Source organism: Ctenopharyngodon idella, chromosome 10 (assembly GCF_019924925.1).
Source record: "Ctenopharyngodon idella isolate HZGC_01 chromosome 10, HZGC01, whole genome shotgun sequence".
Classification (NCBI taxonomy): Eukaryota; Metazoa; Chordata; class Actinopteri; order Cypriniformes; family Xenocyprididae; genus Ctenopharyngodon; species Ctenopharyngodon idella.
This window is the reverse complement of record NC_067229.1, coordinates 43,413,086-43,431,393: the sequence shown is the minus strand read 5'-3', so window position 1 is coordinate 43,431,393 and position 18,308 is coordinate 43,413,086. Positions and strand designations below refer to the sequence as shown.

Here is an 18,308-nt window from a genome sequence, read left to right as displayed (position 1 = left end):
AGGCCGTGCTTCTGAATTTATTGAGGTTAAAGCATTTTTTCAAGTCAAGTTACATTTTTTTATTTAAAGAATTAGTAAAATTTCCTGATAATTGATACTCACCCCCATGTCATCCAAGATGTTTATGTCTTTCTTTCTTCAGTCAAAAAGAAATCAAGGTTTTTGAGGAAAACATTCCAGGATTTTTCTCCATATAGTGGACTTCAACTGGGGTACAACGGGTTGAAGGTCCAAATTGCAGTTTCAGTGCAGCTTCAAAGAGCTCTACATGATCCCAGACGAGGAATAAGGGTCTTATCTAGCGAAATTGTGTTTATTGTTAATTTTTAATTGTGTGTCTAGCGAATTGTGTGGCGTTTGACTTTGTCTTTGCACGTTCGCTTTGTAGACACTTGATCGGTACTTCCGCCTACGTCACGCGTGACCTTTCCAACATGATTACATAATGCGTGGCGCATCGCAGAGCAGTGTAAGATGAGCATTTGTGTTTAAAAAGTATATAAATTTAAAAAAAAAAAATTTTTGTTTTTGTTTCTCTAGACAAGACCCTTATTCCCCGGCTGGTAGAGCCCTTTGAAAATGCAATTTGGACCTTCAACCCATTGTACCCCAGTGAAGTCCACTATATGGAGAAAAATCCTGGAATGTTTTCTTCAGAAACCTTAATTTCTTTTTGACTGAAGAAAGAAAGACATAAACATCTTGGATGATTTGGGGGTGAGTAAATTATCAGGAAATTTTAATTCTGAATTGAACTAATCCTTTAAAGCAGCTTCACCATAATAAACAGGAAAATAACATAAATTTCACCAAATTCGAGACAAATTCAACACAAAGCTCTACAAAGACCATAGTGTCATTATTCAGCTCAAGTCAGTTCAGTTGATCCAGTTCAGTTCAATAACCTTAAAGTTCATCAATTATGAAATGAGTTCGATTCAGCTATAAAAGCAGCTCTACAGAAGACAATAGTGTCGTTATTCAGCTCAGTTTAGTTCAATGTTGATTCAGTTCAGTAACATTGTCGATGTTGCAGAATTCATCAATTATGAAACGATGTTGATTCAGCTATAAAGCAGCTCTGCAGAAAACAGTGGAGTCATCATCCAGCTCAATCCACTTCAAGTTTTGTTCTCATCCAATTAGACATGTGCCGGTATACGATAATGGACATGCACGATATTGTTATTATGGGCACTTCAAAATTCTGTGACTATTATGAATTATTCAAATTTTTTTAATGCATTTTAAGAATACTTTTCCCATCAACTAGTTAAAATGCACCACTATATGCTGCATTAAAGAGCCATGCGCACACTCTGATGTAAACAAGCCCAACACGGATGAGAAGCACATGGTGGAACGAGTGAAGAAGAGATGAAAAACCAAGTTCTCCTCTAGCCAAATGAACGAACATGGTCAAATTTTGTCTCAAATACTGATTTGTGGGCATATGGAATCTGTGCTAATCTGTGCTACAACCCCAATTTCCTCCATTCCAAACCATCACAGCCTCCCAGCGTTTCCCATCACGATACATTTTCCGCTCATCAAGTGATAAAATGCAGAGAGTGGACGTCCCACTGCGCTGCTACTGTACTTTAACACCATTTGTGTTTGAACTTCTCTACAGTAACACAGGGAGGCAGCTAAATGAAGGCCAAGCTAATTAATTCCCAGCATGCATTCTGATTGCAGAAATAATGCCCACACAGCCAGATGACAACCAGACGACTCTATACCTCAGCCATATGCTTGAATAATCCTGATAATGTGAGACATATCATCAAATATCTTTGCTTTGGGCAATGATCAGAATTGAGCACACTGTGTACTGCTTTATAAAGACAGAGAGAGTGAACGTTTTAAATACATTTATTTCATATTTTTAATTCAGTTTGGGGTAAATGTCTTCACTTTTGGCAGACTAATCAAATAATAGTTAAGGAGATGTTCATATCACTAGTGGTTCATTTGTCACACTAGAAATAGAAGGTTAAACGATTGCAGTATTCAGTATGCACTTTTTTTTTTGACAAATCTAGTAGAAATCTTGACAACTGGGTATTTAAAATGTACATACATACAGCATGCTACTTTCTTTAAAAAAAGAAGAATGTTGTATGTCATTTCAAACATATTCGAAGTGCCATATCTTAAAAAAATCATACCGATAATCATGGATGTTGGACTGGAAAAAGGAAAAAATGACAATCTGTAAAGCTTCAGAAAAACAATAAATTACTACTTTGACAAGCTGTACTCACTGTCATAGCTAAATATATCTTTTCTATCTCAAGTATTATCACTATAATTGTAAGAAAATATCGAATTCAAAATTCAGCCTGGTCTCATTAAAACACTTTACCTTAATAAAAATCAAAATACTGTTAATTATCTCAACTATGCAAGTGGAACATTTCATTTTCTCCTCTTAATATGGGATGACGTCGTACCATGTGATATTTTAAGACCATCAAAGATACTTTTTTGGCTGTTTATTCAGCAAAAGTGTCTATCTTGGTATTAAATGGGTTAAAATGCAGGCCAGCTAAACTGGGTTCTGATGGAAGCAGGTGAATTCTGCAGGCAACAGCTTTAATATGGGACACACTACAAATGATCAGAATGTTCTTCAAAGGAAATGATAAGATCAGATAAATCCTAATCTGCATGGCCTCGCGGTGTCGTGGAAATCCGTCTTTGAAACACAGTAAGATCATAGAGATCTGGCATTCACTGCCGCGAAGTTAAGATTAAGAGAATGATATGTCATTTATAAGGTTTTTAAAATAAAGTGCTGCTTTTCCCAGCTGTCCAATCACAATGGAGGAGGGGCAGGGACAAATACAACACCGACCAACTGCCACATTCTGCTTGTACAACATCAACAGATGACAACAAGCATAAAAACGGAACAAAATAATTTAAAACAAGAGCCAGAGCAAATACTTTACATTGTATCACATACAGAAACAACACAGAAACAGTGAAATGAGATAATAGTAACACTAGCAGATATTCCTTATCACAGCAAGCAAAGCGTCTCAACTGGAAAAAAAAAACGCTGCGCTGCCAGAACGCTCTCAAGCACCTCCAGCTAGCGCGTCTAGCATTTTCAGCTGGCTAAAAACGCTTTGGTGGACATGCGGCCTAAGTAATCCATTCTGAAAATAGTCTCTGACAAGATATTCATGTCAACCAATCATGAGTCACTTTAACAGAGTGCGCATGCTCAGTGGTGTACAAAAGCATTTGGGAAACACACATAAAGAAGCATTTCTCTAGAAGTACTAAACCAGTTTAAAAGCTTTGAAGCACACATCCATGCGACTATTTTTAAACCATAAGGAAGGAGCCTGTGGACCGGGTCATGTTAAGTTCTCAGCTGGAAAAGGCTTGGATGAAATGGCCATGTTAATGCCTGCAGAGCGAGAAAGGCTGAGTGTTCATCTCTCATGTTCTGCCTCTCCTGTTCTGCCATCAGCTGCAGCTTGAGATTTTCTAGCCCCTTTTGGCACACGGTGGCTCAGGCTGGGGGGAAAGAGAGTGAAAGAGCGGCTCATTAACAATAGGAACCAAGCAGCTTGGCTGAGATGCACCAAAAGCTGGTGGAAAAGCAGATTTCTATGAAGATGCCCTAGGGGGAGTTGTGCTCCAGTAAATTCTCCTCCCCACAGATCACAGCAATCTTATTATAGAGCAGCCAATAGCACACATCACATCCATACCCTTTAAACTGTCCAAAGACATGGTACATAGCCTTCCCTTTCTTCACATGGCACTCGGGCTTCGCCACGGGAAAGAGCTGTGATCTACCACCCAATAGCAACCTCCACACTTCCAGCAAGAAGAGGGAAATAGAGGAAAGATCTTGCAGATGAGATCTAATTAAAGGGGACCTATTAAGTCTTTTTTCCAAAGTCTTGATTTTGGGTCTACTAGAATAGATTTTCATGCTTGACTTTTTAAAAAAATCACACATTATTTTTCACATATTTTACATTGTTGCAGCACCTCTCTTCCCAGTCTGTCAGTAACACTCTGGGGTGAGTTTCCCAAAAGCATTATTAGCCAACTATGGTTGCAAGTTCTGTTGTTATCAGCATAGTTCAAAGAGTCTACATTTCCCAAAACCATAGTTCCAACAAACATTCGCAAACAGCATCGTAAAGTTGTGTGGCTGGAACGACAGCTCTCAACCTGCGGTTAGAAGCATAGTTTCTTGTTTGCATGACATGTGGATTTAATAATCCTTATCTTGAGTAAAATAAGCAAGCTGACATTCAGTACTATCTATTTATTTTATTTCGAATACAAATTTAATTTAAATTACATATTTTAGTTTGTCAAGCGATTTATAGCGCCGTTTTTTACATGTGCGTACGTGCTCTACTGCACAAGAACGAGCCTATGACTGAAACGGGAAATAAAGCAAAATGAGAATTAGTCCTCAGATGCCATGTCCGTAATTTATAGCAAAAAATGTTCCATTAATTCAATCTCAAACGGATTCATTAAAAGAAGTTATTACTCCACCACCTGCGTGACATTAAACAGCATTTGTGACAATACGGTTACGGGAAACAGTCGTGACTAGCTACTTGATTTCTTCAACGATGCATCATACATGTTTAGTTCCTGTCTCTATGAAGCCCCTCCTTTTGAAAAGCGCAATGTGCTCTAATTGGTTGGCTGGACCAGTGTGTTGTGATTGGTCAACCGCTTCAAGCATGTTTTGGGAATATTACGCCCCTTACCATAACCAACTCAACCAGGCTGGGGTTTTTTTGCATATGCCTTGGGCGGGAAATATTTTAATGAGAGATAATTTGTGACATGCACATTCCTGGAACAAAACTTGAGACTACAATCAAAGCTTTTCAGGGAATTCAGAAACAGTGCGCAAAGATATAGAGAATAACTCCCTTTGGAGTTTGTTTTCAGATGTTTTTCATGCTCTAACAGCAACATAACACACTAAAGAAAGTGTAAAAAAGCATAATAGGATGGTGCTTGTATTGCTATAATAAGGGTTATGGATTCAAACAAACCTCTAATCCTAAGTACAGTGAGTAACTTGTCCCACACCATTTGTGCTACAGCTATTTTATTCCATCAAGTTTCATAATACAATGTGGGAAAAAAAATACAGAAGTAGCATTTTGCTATACTACATCAGTAATTCATTCCTACAGCTCTACAGTTGAGTAAAATCAAACCTCAATGTTTCTTCTCGATTGTATGAGGCTAAGATGTCGGATTCATTTTAGTGAGTCACTTGGCTCAGACGGTTCATGAAGTGATTCACTGATTTGCTTAAGTTCATTGATTCAAGTTTCAGTTATATAAACTAGGTTTTCAAGTTTCATTGGTTATTTAGTGTTATTTCATATGCTGCAATGCTGTTAGTTGTATAGTTAAAAAGATATTCCACCCTTAAATGGACAGTTCACCCAAAAATGAAAATTCGGTCAACATTTACTCACCATCATGTCCTTCCAAACCTGTATGAGTTCTTCTGCAGAACTCAAAATTAGATATATCGATGAACATTGGAGTCCAAACAACATTGGACCTCGCTGACTTTCATTGTATGGACCAAAAAAATAAAAAAATAAAAGAAGAAGAAACAGAAGAAAGTCATACTTTGTAAAACATTGTTTTTTGAATTTCACATTTAATGTGTTACTTTCTGTTTCTTCGTAATTATTTGAGAAATTTACAGTAAAGTCAGTAAAAACAGTAAAAGTTAAATCCTACAAATTGAAAAAGTAAATACTACAACATTTTTTTTTTTTTTTCTTCAGTGAACAGGTTTGGAACAGCATGCCAATCACATTTTCTTTAGAAAATATAAAAATCTAGTTATTCTTTCCTCTTTTAGTTTTCTGAAAAACATTACAGTAGACTCTGGAGTGATGAGGCCAGTCTATTGCCTTTTGATTCAGCAAAGACAGAGGTGAAAACTGAGAGAATGAGAGAAGGCACTTTGTATTTCTGTTGTTGTGCTCACTCAGCTTTGCTGGAAACTGTAAATGCACACAAACGGGAAGAGGGGGAGGTGGGTTTGTTCTGATGGTGCCTGCTTGTGTGTTTGGGGGTTGAGAGAAAGGAGAAAGGCAAGAACATACAGATAAATGTGCTTTACCGTGCAGCGCAGCACATGGTTCATCTTAAGCCGATTTACACTGCATTTATCTGTCAAAGTTCGGACATCCTCTTGAAATATTATTCTCCGCCGGCGTTTAAAAGTTTAATATCACACATGAAAGTCTGGTGTCTCATGTGAACATCTTCCTAGAGTGAAACGCTTCACATTAAAGCTGTATTTTATGTCTCTGCTGCACAGATGAGTCTATTGAGCTATAAAAAAGACAAAGATTAGTGCTGCATTACACCAAGTGTCCAGAAACGCAGCAGTAAATACAAGCGCTCTTTGGCCCAGCGCTGACAGGTCAAGTGCAGGTTCATGGTTCTCTCATTCCCACACAACACCAGACGAAAACAGCCTCAGAACACATCTAATATAGAGCAGTGTTTGAAAATGGATTGGTATTGGAAAGATGCCTGTTTGGAAAGATTAATGATTTTTCAAATTAAACTTTATTTTGGGCTGGGCGGCATGACAATATATATCGTGACAACAATAAAGTGTCTATCAATTAGTGATGTCACAATTCTCAATATAACATTGAACCATTCGGTATAACATCCATGGTTCAATATGTGTACGCTTGTGAATTACGTTTTTTTTTCTTCTCGGTCTCCGTTTAATTTCTCTCTAAATAGGCTCTATGCACGGTCACTTCTGGGTTTTTTTTTCCTCAGGGTGCATATTTACGACCGGTGCTGCACTGAAACCATTGTTCCTTACCTAGAGCTGTCAAAATGACTGAGCAGAAGATGACTTTTTAGTGTTGCTGCTTACAAAAACTTCCCGGGATTACTGTAAATTAGGTCTGCACAATACGAAAAATAACATTGAAATAGGCCGCAGACCTTTTTTGGATGCCTGTGGTCTTCGGGCCCTCAGACAACACTGCATCACTCATCGGCATGATTATGTCAATGACATTACTAAATGGGCCCAGGAATACTTCCAGAAACCACTGTCGGTAAACACAATCTGCTGTGCCATCTGCAGATGCCAACTAAAGCTCTATCATGCAAAAAGGAAGCCATATGTGAACATGGTCCAGAAGCGCCGTCGTGTCCTGTGGGCCAAGGCTCATTTAAAATGGACTGTTTCAAAGTGGAAAAGTGTTCTGTGGCCAGACGAGTCATCACGGATCACGGATACCATGTCCTCCGGGCTAAAGAGGAGGGAGACCTTCCAGCGTGTTATCAGCATTCAGTTCAAAAGCCAGCATCTCTGATGGTATGGGGGTGCATAAGTGCATACGGTATGGGGAGCTTGCATGTGTTGGAAGGCACTATGAATGCTGAAAGGTATATAAAGGTTTTAGAGCAACATATGCTCTCCTCCAGATGACGTCTATTTCAGGGAAGGCATTGTGTAGTTCAGCAGGACAATGCAAAACCACATACTGCAGCTATTACAACAGCATGGCTTCGTCATAGATGAGTCCGGGTGCCGAATTGGCCTGCCTGCAGTCCAGATCTTTCACCTATAGAGAAAAATACGTCAAAGACGACCACGAACTCTTCAGCAGCTGGAAATCTACATCAGGCAAGAATGGGACCAAATTTCAACACCAAAACTCCAGAAACTCATAACCTCGATGCCCAGACGTCTTCACACTGTTTTAAAAAGAAGAGGAGATTATACACCATGGTAAACATGCCCGCGTCCCAACTATTTTGAGACCTGTAGCAGGCATCAAATTTGAAATGAGCTCATTTTGTGCATAAAATTGTAAAATTTCTCAGTTTAAACATTTGTTATGTTATCTATGTTCTATTGTGAATAAAATATTGCATCATGTGATTTGTAAGTCTTTTAGTTTTCATTTTATTCAAATTTCCGGAATTCGGGTTGTATAATGGCAGTGAATGGGGGCCTGATTTTGAAGCCAAAAAAAAAAGAAAAAAAAGTGCATCCATCCATCATAAAGTATCTAACTAAAATTATATATTAAGCACAATAAGCCTCAAACAAGAACTATTTGAAGCCCAAACTGTGAAAAAGAAAGCCACCACTCTCAGACATCCAATCCTAAATTCAGTTCTCTTTCATGACTTTGAGATATTCATCTGACATGACACACAGTGATCACCTCAGAGAGACATTCGACTCAGGAAAATGTCTGATCTAGATCAGCTTATTTGTTGAGCTCACCTATATTTACCAATCAAATATTCAGCATAAATGCTATTTTGCCTATAATCTGGCGTGTGGGTGTGGTGTGAGGTGAGGAATGTTTCTTTCCCATTAAATCCCAAGCAATTCTTTCCAGTGACTGCAGGCAACACTTTGATGGCAGGAAGAATTCTCTAATCCCTTCCTGCAGCTGATGAGATTCCAGCTTGTGGCATCAACACCCGTGAACGCTGTACCTGATGCCCTGGTACCCGCTACGCTGCCATCCAAACGACAGGGTGCTTGGTATACAAAAAGAAAAGAGGGCACAACAAAATGCTTCTTGAGGCAGGGATTCGACTCCTCTCTGGTTTTCAGCTGGGCCTCTGGAGGCTGATGAGCATCTCATTTGAATTGGAGGTGTTCAAGCAGGCAATGACACTCATGTGAAAAAGCTCATTATCTCCAGCTGAACACCGCACGTGTCAATCACTCTTGGTGACACGCAGAGAAAACAATGCGATCATCTGCCTGTTATTCTAACTGTTAGTGCATGCTGAACACAATGTGACAAGGAACATAAGGAACTGAGTTTTATAGTCAAACTTTTGCCATATGAGCTACAGTAGGTTACCTGACACAGTAAAAGCTTCATGCACTCTCTTTTAATCCAAACTAACATGGCTCTGCATCATTCCTGGGCTTTCCGTAGTCATATGTAGTAACACTTTTAAAATATTAGCATAAAATTTGGTTCAGGTTATTTTGGTCCAGGGCACTCACTTAGACAGTTGATGTAACATGACTAGCCAGTGATATTTAGAGGTGGCTAAATCTGAAATCAGTGGACTAGCTTGAAAATATTTAATTTATTTGCTATTAACTGCCTCAAACCAAATTCATGAATAATGAAACCATTTATTTGCACACACTGTCGGCATTGCACCTGATTCACTAAAGAAATAATGCAACTTATGGAAATTTTTGCAAATTATGCAAATAATAACAATAATAATATTATGGTAATGCCACAAATGCACCCACTAAACAAGTCCTGATCACAATTTGCTTGGGATCTTATAGCAGTGAAGGCTGCATTTATTTGATCAAAAATAAAGTAAAATAATAAATGTAATATTGTGAAATATTACAATTTAAAATAATGGTTTTCTATTTTAATATATGTAGGGGACAAGCACCGAAGTTAACTTTCAGGAAAGTTATGAAATTTGGCACACAGATAGAGAACTGTCCCAACATTAACCACACCAATTTTGGAGTCTCTAAATCAATCCCTCTAGCGCCATCACCTGTCCAAATTTTCACTCATGTTTATGCTAATAACTTTTGAACCGTAAGGGCTAGAAACAAACATCTTTTTTCTTCTGATTTCCTGTTCCTACTTTTTCACGTCCTAGATGGTTTGTCCAATTTTCTCCAAAATTATACCACATCATCTTCAAATGATGCTGACAAAAAGTTATGGAATTCAAGTTGCTTCATGAAACTGTTTTCAAATAACGCGCAAATGAATTTTACGTAGCGTTCACGAAAATAGACTTAAAGCTGTATCTCCACAATGCCTTATCGTATTCAGACCAAACTTGGTACATATCATCACAAGCATGACTTGAGGCAATATGTAGAGTTTCGGCATAGTGCCACCAAGTCGTCCGGAGATATGAAAAATGGCTTTTTTCACTTATAACTCCTGAACGGTTTACTCCAAAATCACAAAATTGGTCTGATTAGATTCAGGGCAACATGCCGAGTCGAATTAATAATAATTCATTTATAGTTCATTTATTTATAATTTATAATAGTTCAACGCAATCGGAGTTATATTAAATCATTTCCTGGCTCTTCCCAGCTTTGTAATGGCATTTAACAGCCCAAGTTTTTGAAGCTCTAAAAAGCTCATCCATCCATCATAAAAGTAATCCATATGAATGATGGGTTTTTGTAAGAAACATTTCCATATTTAAAATTTATTCTATAATCACTGGCTTCTGGCAACGGCCGTACACGTTCACGAGAGAGTCGAGTTCCGGCGGAAGGGTGACCTCTGACCCGACGTGTGACGTATGATGTAGCTCCTCTTCTCTTATATCAAAATCCTCCAACTTCTTGTTTTAGACCAATTCATGTCTGGCATTTTGTTTTGCTCTATCCTCTGTGCTTCTGTTTTAGTTTTAAATATCGATATTTTTCTTTCAAAAACCCATCACTTCGCTTCAGAAGGCATTCATTAACCCACTGGAGTCGTATGGATTACTTTTATGATGGATGGATGTGCTTTTTTAAGCATCAGAAACTCAGGCTATATTCAATGCCATTACAAAGCTGAGAAGAGCCAGGATATTATTTAATATAACTCTGATTGTGTTTGTCTGAAAGAAGCAAGTCATATACACCTAGGATGGCTTGAGGGTGAGTAAATTATGGGATAATTTTCATTTTTGGGTGAACTATTCCTTTAAAGAAGAGCATTTATTTGAAATAGAAATCTTATATAAATGTCTTTACTGTCACTTTTGATCTGAAGTCCAACAGTCCTGAAGTTTAATGTTGAAGGTTTTTTTTATGGCTGTAAACAGGATGAATTTAAAGATGCAACTTCCCACAGAGGGTTTTAAAACATGCACCAACACTATTAAAAGTTAAAGCACAGCACGATAAACCTCTTCAAGAAGTTGCATCTCTAAATTCACCAGCACTAAAAATATCACAATCAAATCCAGTAAAATAATTGGTTGTTGCGTGACCTTTCTTTATAGACACTCACAGAAAAAGCCTAGGAATCATTCAGAGTGAAACTGAGGTCAGTGACTGCATGACTATCAGAGTTTCTCCCAATTCTGGTCATCCAGAAGGAAGCTGCCATGTCTCCTTGAGGCTCACTGTTCATTATAGAGTTCCTTCTTCAAATGAACACACACAGCTGACAGCAGATAAAGACACATGTAGACACACACACACACACACTTCCATGAACACACAGTACTCTATGTGCTGTCCTGCTCTTCTTTAATGAGGAGGTGTTGTAGAAAGCTGCTGCACTGCAGAGCAGATCTCTCTGGATCAACCACAAAACCAGCACGAAACTCTGCAATACTGACTCCACCATATGCAATATTTCACATATTTGGACTAAAAAATTTGGGCATACAGTAGCACCTCACCCCCTCGGCAGATCGACAAACCCCTCAGGAGTTCTGATGATGAAAGCAAAGGAGTCAATGAAAAGGAAAGATTGATCATAAGAGAACTGTGATGGCTGGACTCAGCCGCCTCTCTCTCCACCTGGTCTGGATCAGCCACAGGATCAAAGCCCAGAGGGAAACCTGATTTCTGATGTATCTGACAACATCAAGTCTCAATTTCACTTGCTACATTTTCAGTCCCATCAAAGACTCATTTTTTAAATTAAACATTTGTGCAATTCATTTCAGTGCAAAAAACAGCATTTTATTCACTAACCGCAAGATTTTTGAGGTGGAAATGGATTTTTAATGGAAAAAAAGAGCATTGATTACTACGTTGGATAATTATTGTGGAAAAAAAAGCATTTGTCAAAATGACATTGATAATTTAGTTTAACCTTAAATGTATTTTAAAATATATACAAATGTATATTTATAACAAGTTATATAAAAATGATGTATGTACAGTCAAACCAAAATTTATTCAGACACCTTGAACATTTCATTCATTAATACAGTTTATTCACTAAAAAAATGGTAATAAAATATGACAAGAAAAAAATAATCTTAATTATGTCAGATAACACAAGCAAAACATGGTCAGGTCAAAGTGTCTGAATAATTTTTGGTTCCAAATTTTTATCAGTTTTACTGGTGGTCCACTGTATGAAGAATTTTTGGGTATAAAATGTCACAGTTTACTTTATTTTGCTATCCTCACTTACATAAATGAACTATAGTGTCCTGTGCCCACTAGTAAAAATATACCAAAAATATCAAAAATGTTTGAATAATTTTTGGTTTGACTGTATGTATATATATATATATATATATATATATATATAAAATCAACTTATGTTATAAATATACTTTTTAATATTATATATATATATATATATATATATATATATATATATATATATATATAATGGCAATGATTAGATGACAATGACAAAAGAAAAATGTTACAAATAATCTTAACAATTTTTCCTTGTCATTGTCAGCTAATCATTGGCATTTTCTTCTAGCGAACATGACAGCAGTAATTCATGTGATCAAACCGAAGGAAAGCATAGTAATAATATACATATCAAGTGTGGTATCAAGTATGGTGTAGTGCACCTTCAACATTTTAAAGAGCCGATTCAGGTATCTGGATCACAGTGGTGGAGCAATGTTGTACAGTACAGCATACAGATTGTGCTTTTTTGGAGGGGGGGGGGGGCTGTTTGTGCCATAACCTGTTTTACATAATTATTATAGTGAACACAGACAGGACTCGCAAATAAACAGTGCTATCAGAGACCACAATTCAATCTTAGTGAATTTCAGTTTTAAAGCTATTCTGTCAGCCATAAACATATTTCAGACGAAATCATAAATCTTTTTGACAGTGTTTTTCTTTTTTGGGACGTTTTGCTCTTACAAGAGACAATACAATCACATCTTATTCAATAACTGTAGCGCTTTTCCCACAGAAATTCTTAAATCAATAGCTAAACATATCTATCAATACCAGACACAAACATTCACCCAGAATCAAAGTGCAAACAAAAGAGCAGATGAGATTTGCTCCAGTTCCACTGTCTGCTTGATGCAGGGCTATACAGTTCGCATTGACCCGCTCCGATCAATACTTTAATACACTTTTTATCCTGCCACGTCCATTTTGCTGCAATTTGCAACTTTCATGCCCATTAGGTAGAAAATCTAGCTGACTGTAGGGGACAGCGGAAGAGGGGAAATGCATCTTTGTCTTCCCGAATCCATTGCTGACTACTCAACACAAACGGCTCGGCCCGTACAGAAGCTAAATTACAGTATCCCTCGCGGTCAAGTTGAGTTTCCCTTTCATCTAATGCAATTTACTATGCTAGGGGTTAGACAACAGGGCAGGGGTTGTTTCACCACATGCATGATGGTATAAAATATGAATAAATACCATGGACAATGGTGTGTAAAAGTTTACTAATTGGAATGTAAGCCCTGAAGTCTAAACTGTTTTGCTATAAATTTGCTGGTACACACATTAAAAAACTGTGGTTTGGATCATCTGGCCAGACCGCACAGTTTGCAATGCAAAGAATGACAGATGCTCTTAAAAGCATGCGGTAGGGGCGGGTAACCACTTTAGTGACAAGAACAATTTGTTTGGTGCCTTTCACTAGTGTGGCAGCAAGGTTAGCCAAAGCATTCTGAGTGTTCACAAAGAGCAATGTGGAAACAACTCAACTGTTGAACATTCCACGCTAATTAAAAACAGACTTTCAGTGCTCTTATTTGTACACCGCAAGCACTTGCATTAAAACCAGCTTTAAGACCAAAGCATTAGGGGTAATTCACGCTAAAGTGATTCTGTCATCATTTTCTCACCTTCATATGTGGAAAACAAAAGTAGATATTTAGCAGAATGTCAGCTTGTTCCCAACAAAAAACAAAGTCATACAGGTTTGGAATGACATAAGGCTGAGTAAATAACAGAATTTTCCTTTAAGATCTTCATCATGATTCATCTGAATCTTGGCCATCTCAGGGTAATAAACTTTGGTAGGGCTCAGAAAAAAATTAGCATATCAGCATAACTCAGTAAATATCCAGCGTCTCTCAGTGTAATTTAAAGTTCTTCTCATCTTCATGTATTTACAGCAGATCACTCAACTCTCAATAATGGCAAAAATTTCTTACTGTTGTAATAAAACTAAGTAAATGTAAAGCCAGCTTTTGCAAAACAGCAAATCTAACTCATACAGTCAGCTCAGCCAACACGCAATCAGATCTGAATAATGGGCCCATCATCAACACACTGTAAAAAATGGTAACCTGCAATTGTTACCTTAAAGAGCTATTTCTGATTTAAAGTGATAGTTCACCCAAAATTGAAAATTCTCTCATTAATTACTCACCCTCATGTCGTTCCACACAACCGTAAGACCTTCGTTCATCTTCAGAACACAAATTAAGATATTTTTGATAAAACCCGATGGCTCAGTGAGGCCTCCATTGCCAGCAAGATAATTAACACTTTCAATGCCCAGAAAGCTACTAAAGACATATTTAAAACAGTTCATGTGACTGCTGTGGTTCCTTTCTTAATGTTATGAAGCAACGAGAATACTTTTTGTGCGACAAAAAAACAAAATAACGACTTTATTCAACAATATCTAGTGATGGGTGATTTCAAAACACTGCTTCATGAAGCTTCAAAGCTTTACGAATCTTTTGTTTCGAATCAGTGGCTCGGAGCGTCTATCAAACTGTGTTATTCTATAGGTTTTTACAGCAACTAATGAATTGGAAGTATCACACATACACAGAAAATAGCTTTCTTTCATTATTGAAAAATGACATTTTATAGCACTTTTCCAAAAACTAGTGAGCTACTTTGCTGTCTACTGCCTATATAGGTCACAACCTTCTAAGGCAGCATCCTAACCTCAAAATTTGGAGGTAAACCCTTTAAATACGATCCTCCCATAAATTTTACATTTTAAATTTTACGAAAATTTCGACAAATGTATATGCAATAAGGTCTGCCGCAAAAAGTACTATGTCCATGTCTTTTCCGCAATAATTTTTCACTGTGTGTCTTTAGTAAATCATGGCAGCAGTTTTCAAAGCCAAAAGAGGGTTTGCACTGGTGCAAGATATTAGTAAATCTGGCCCTTCGCCTCATATAGAAAGCGTACACCGCATGGGAGACCAAACTTACAGAAGTTTGGCTTTAGCATGTAATAATCACAAAAATAAATCAAAAACACTAATATATAATAAAAAATAATCCATTTTAATTATATTGATTTATTTTTAAGGGCTTGAATGAATTATACAGGAAACTCTTGCATTGCCTGTTATTTTGGATGGTTTTTTTCCACTGAGCTCATCGCTATACATTCTGAAATTTCCTTCTCCATAAAGGATACATGTGATTCATGTTTTGGTAGGAATTTGGCAAGGTTTCTTAGAAGACAGCATAATTACACTGAATATCTTTTGGAACAGCCAGTGTGTTGGGCGAGTGCCTATGATGCCTACTCATTTTGGAATTATAGAAGAGAGCCTATATGTAAATGTCCTCTGTTATGATTGGCTAACATCTCTGCATATGAAATGAGTAACAACAGCATTGAGCATTGTGTTGTGAATGTTGGAATATCTCCACAGTCAATAGAACATGGACATGTTTTTTGTCTTAATAAATCAGCCTTACATTCGGATTCAGCCCAAAACCCAACCCATTTTTCAACTCTATCTCACATCAGTGGGATCGTGACCTCTTTTGTCCCTCAGGTAAGCAGCTCATGGCCCCGATCTGCACCATTCTCCACATGCGAGGGGTCCAAAAGCGCGCCGGGAGCTTGGAAGCAGATGAATGAAGCTCTCATGTTAAGCTCTCGCTGGGCTAGTGTTTCAGCCGCTGCAGCTAGATTAAAACAATGTGTGGGGAAAGTGGGCCAGAGCCTCTCGTTCCTGCAGGGCACTAGAAAAAAAAAAAAAAAACCTTTTACCTTCTCCTCCCAGCAGTTATGATTGAGATGTGAAAAGCTTTGCCAATTTGTCCAATCTCTTTTCCAGTAAATGTGAGTTCTTGCAAACAAGGCACAAGTGAAAAGACTCTGTAATACAAGACATTTAAGTTGTGCAGTATGTGCAGGGAAAGAATCAGTCACGCCATTAGAGCTGTGATTGTTATCCATCCATCTTCACCCTCACCACGATGAAAACAAACGCCTCCATCTCAATTCATCATCAAATCCACAGGCGCAAGACGATGGCAGAGTGCTCGAAACATCACGAGCCATCAAATGAAATCAGTCCTCTTTCGGCTCTCAGATGCTCAAACACAACAGAGGATAAAAAAAAAAAATCATTTCAGTTTGGACACGCTGAGCACTTTTGTTGCTCACTATAAAAAGAATAACAAACACAGTGCAAGGCGTAGTGACAGACCAATATCCCAATATCAGTATCTCTCTGAATAGTTTTAGCATGGCTAAAAACGGACTAGATCTGCTACGTTGCCACTGCTGCTGCAGAGCAAGTATGGACCTGGCTTGCTACTTCAAATAGACACACAGACATGCTGCTGTGAGCATTTAAGATATGCTGCTGCTGCACAAATAGACAGTCATAAATCTCGTATAATATCTAGGCAGGTGGAGCTGGGGGAGGTGGAGGATTTCAGAGGAACTTAAAATATACTAGCCTACAGCAAACACTGAACCAGACTATTTAAATCTCATTGGCTGCAGGATCAGCAGAGCCAGTCAGCTTGTGCCATGCAGTAATCACGTGATTGCTTGCAGACTACATGTAAAGGACCTATCACTCTAGAGTTTCATGACTAAACTAGATATTTACTGTGGTGCAATGCATTATCCCATAGACCTCCATTATAAGTGCATTATTGCTCATTTTTATAAAGTGACTGATGATTTGAAATTATTTTCTGTGTTTTATAGCTTAGCTTGTAATTAAACCTGGAACAATCCTTTAAGAGCCTCCCATTGCTTAAAACTGCTTGCAAATAAATAAAACACAATCCCTGTGGCAGAATCAGTGCAAACCCCAGCCTCAATGTGTTGAAACAAACACTGGATATTCTCTACACTGCAAAAATTGTCTCAGGCACTAAGAAATAATAAATGAATAAATGGAGTGAAACTTATGATTAGAACTAGTGCAAAAATTTGCCAATGGAACAAAACAAAATGTACTGACATTCAAGATACTTTCTGGAAAGTCTTAAAGGGCTAGTTCACCCAAAAGTGAAATTTCTGTCATTAAAGTGCCCCTACTATGGCATTTGAAAGCTTCCTATTTTTGTTTTGGAAGTCCCCAAAAACAGGTTTAAAAGCATGCAAGATCAAAAACACTTTAATTGTCTTATGCATTTATTTTTACCTTATTTGCTCAACGACTCCCAAACGATTCGCTCAACGATTAATTTTGCCGAACTCCTTGTTTGCGTGACACTAATCTGCTGTGATTGGTCACATGACTTCTGCTGGTTACGGAATACAGTATACAGTGCTTGCATCACTTACATTAAATTATAATAATGATGGTGCTCCGCTCTGTTCTAAAAAGGAAAAAAAGGCTTAAAAAAAGACTCAGAGAGGAATTAAGTTGTTCTGTGTTTATGTTAGCGAACCTAGCCCAAAAAGTAAACACCCAAAAAGTCATGGTATATGCATTAGCCCATTGATAAAGCACTGCAGTTGTACACCAACGTATTGCTCTGTTCTTTATCATAACTCCAAGTAATAACAACGAAAAACAGTAGACACATTACTAGACAATTGCGAGCGAACACATATTGCTGTTAGCTGGTTAGCCGGAGTCCTACAAGCTGCATGCAGTGTACACAACACACACAGGCTAAATACGTATGTACACGCTACAGAGAATGAGGCGATTCTGGCTCAGAATTTTGACGCGGAAACATCACTGACATGTTCGGACTGAACCGTTTAAGGGTTTCAGTCCAGTAACGTTACTCTACTTAGGCCACTGAACTGAAACTCAGAACCATGTGGATGTTAGACACTGGATTTTAGTCCTTGCTAATCACATATTTGTCTAGATTTTTATTAATTTTTTTTTACTTAGAGGACATATAGACTTGTGCTGTTTCACTTGGATTGCACATCAGAACAGGTGAGTCTTGTTGTTTGGGGGCAGTTTTATATCTTGGCTCCTTAAAAACTTAACTAATTTAAATTATTTTCTCTGTGAGAATTATAATTACATTCTTTCCTACAAAACAGTCAGTCTGTCAAACGTGGCAACAATTATTAATCGTACTTACAGGTTGTGATTCGGAGGAGGAAAAAAAACTTATA

At 37.7% G+C, this 18,308-nt stretch overlaps 1 protein-coding gene across 1 annotated transcript in view; it reads right to left on the bottom strand.

Annotated features, from left to right (window-relative positions):
* The window catches only part of LOC127521463 (CXADR-like membrane protein), a 67,096-nt gene that overhangs the window by 16,723 nt on the left and 32,065 nt on the right, over positions 1–18,308 (bottom strand). The gene's annotated exons all lie outside the window — the stretch shown is intronic.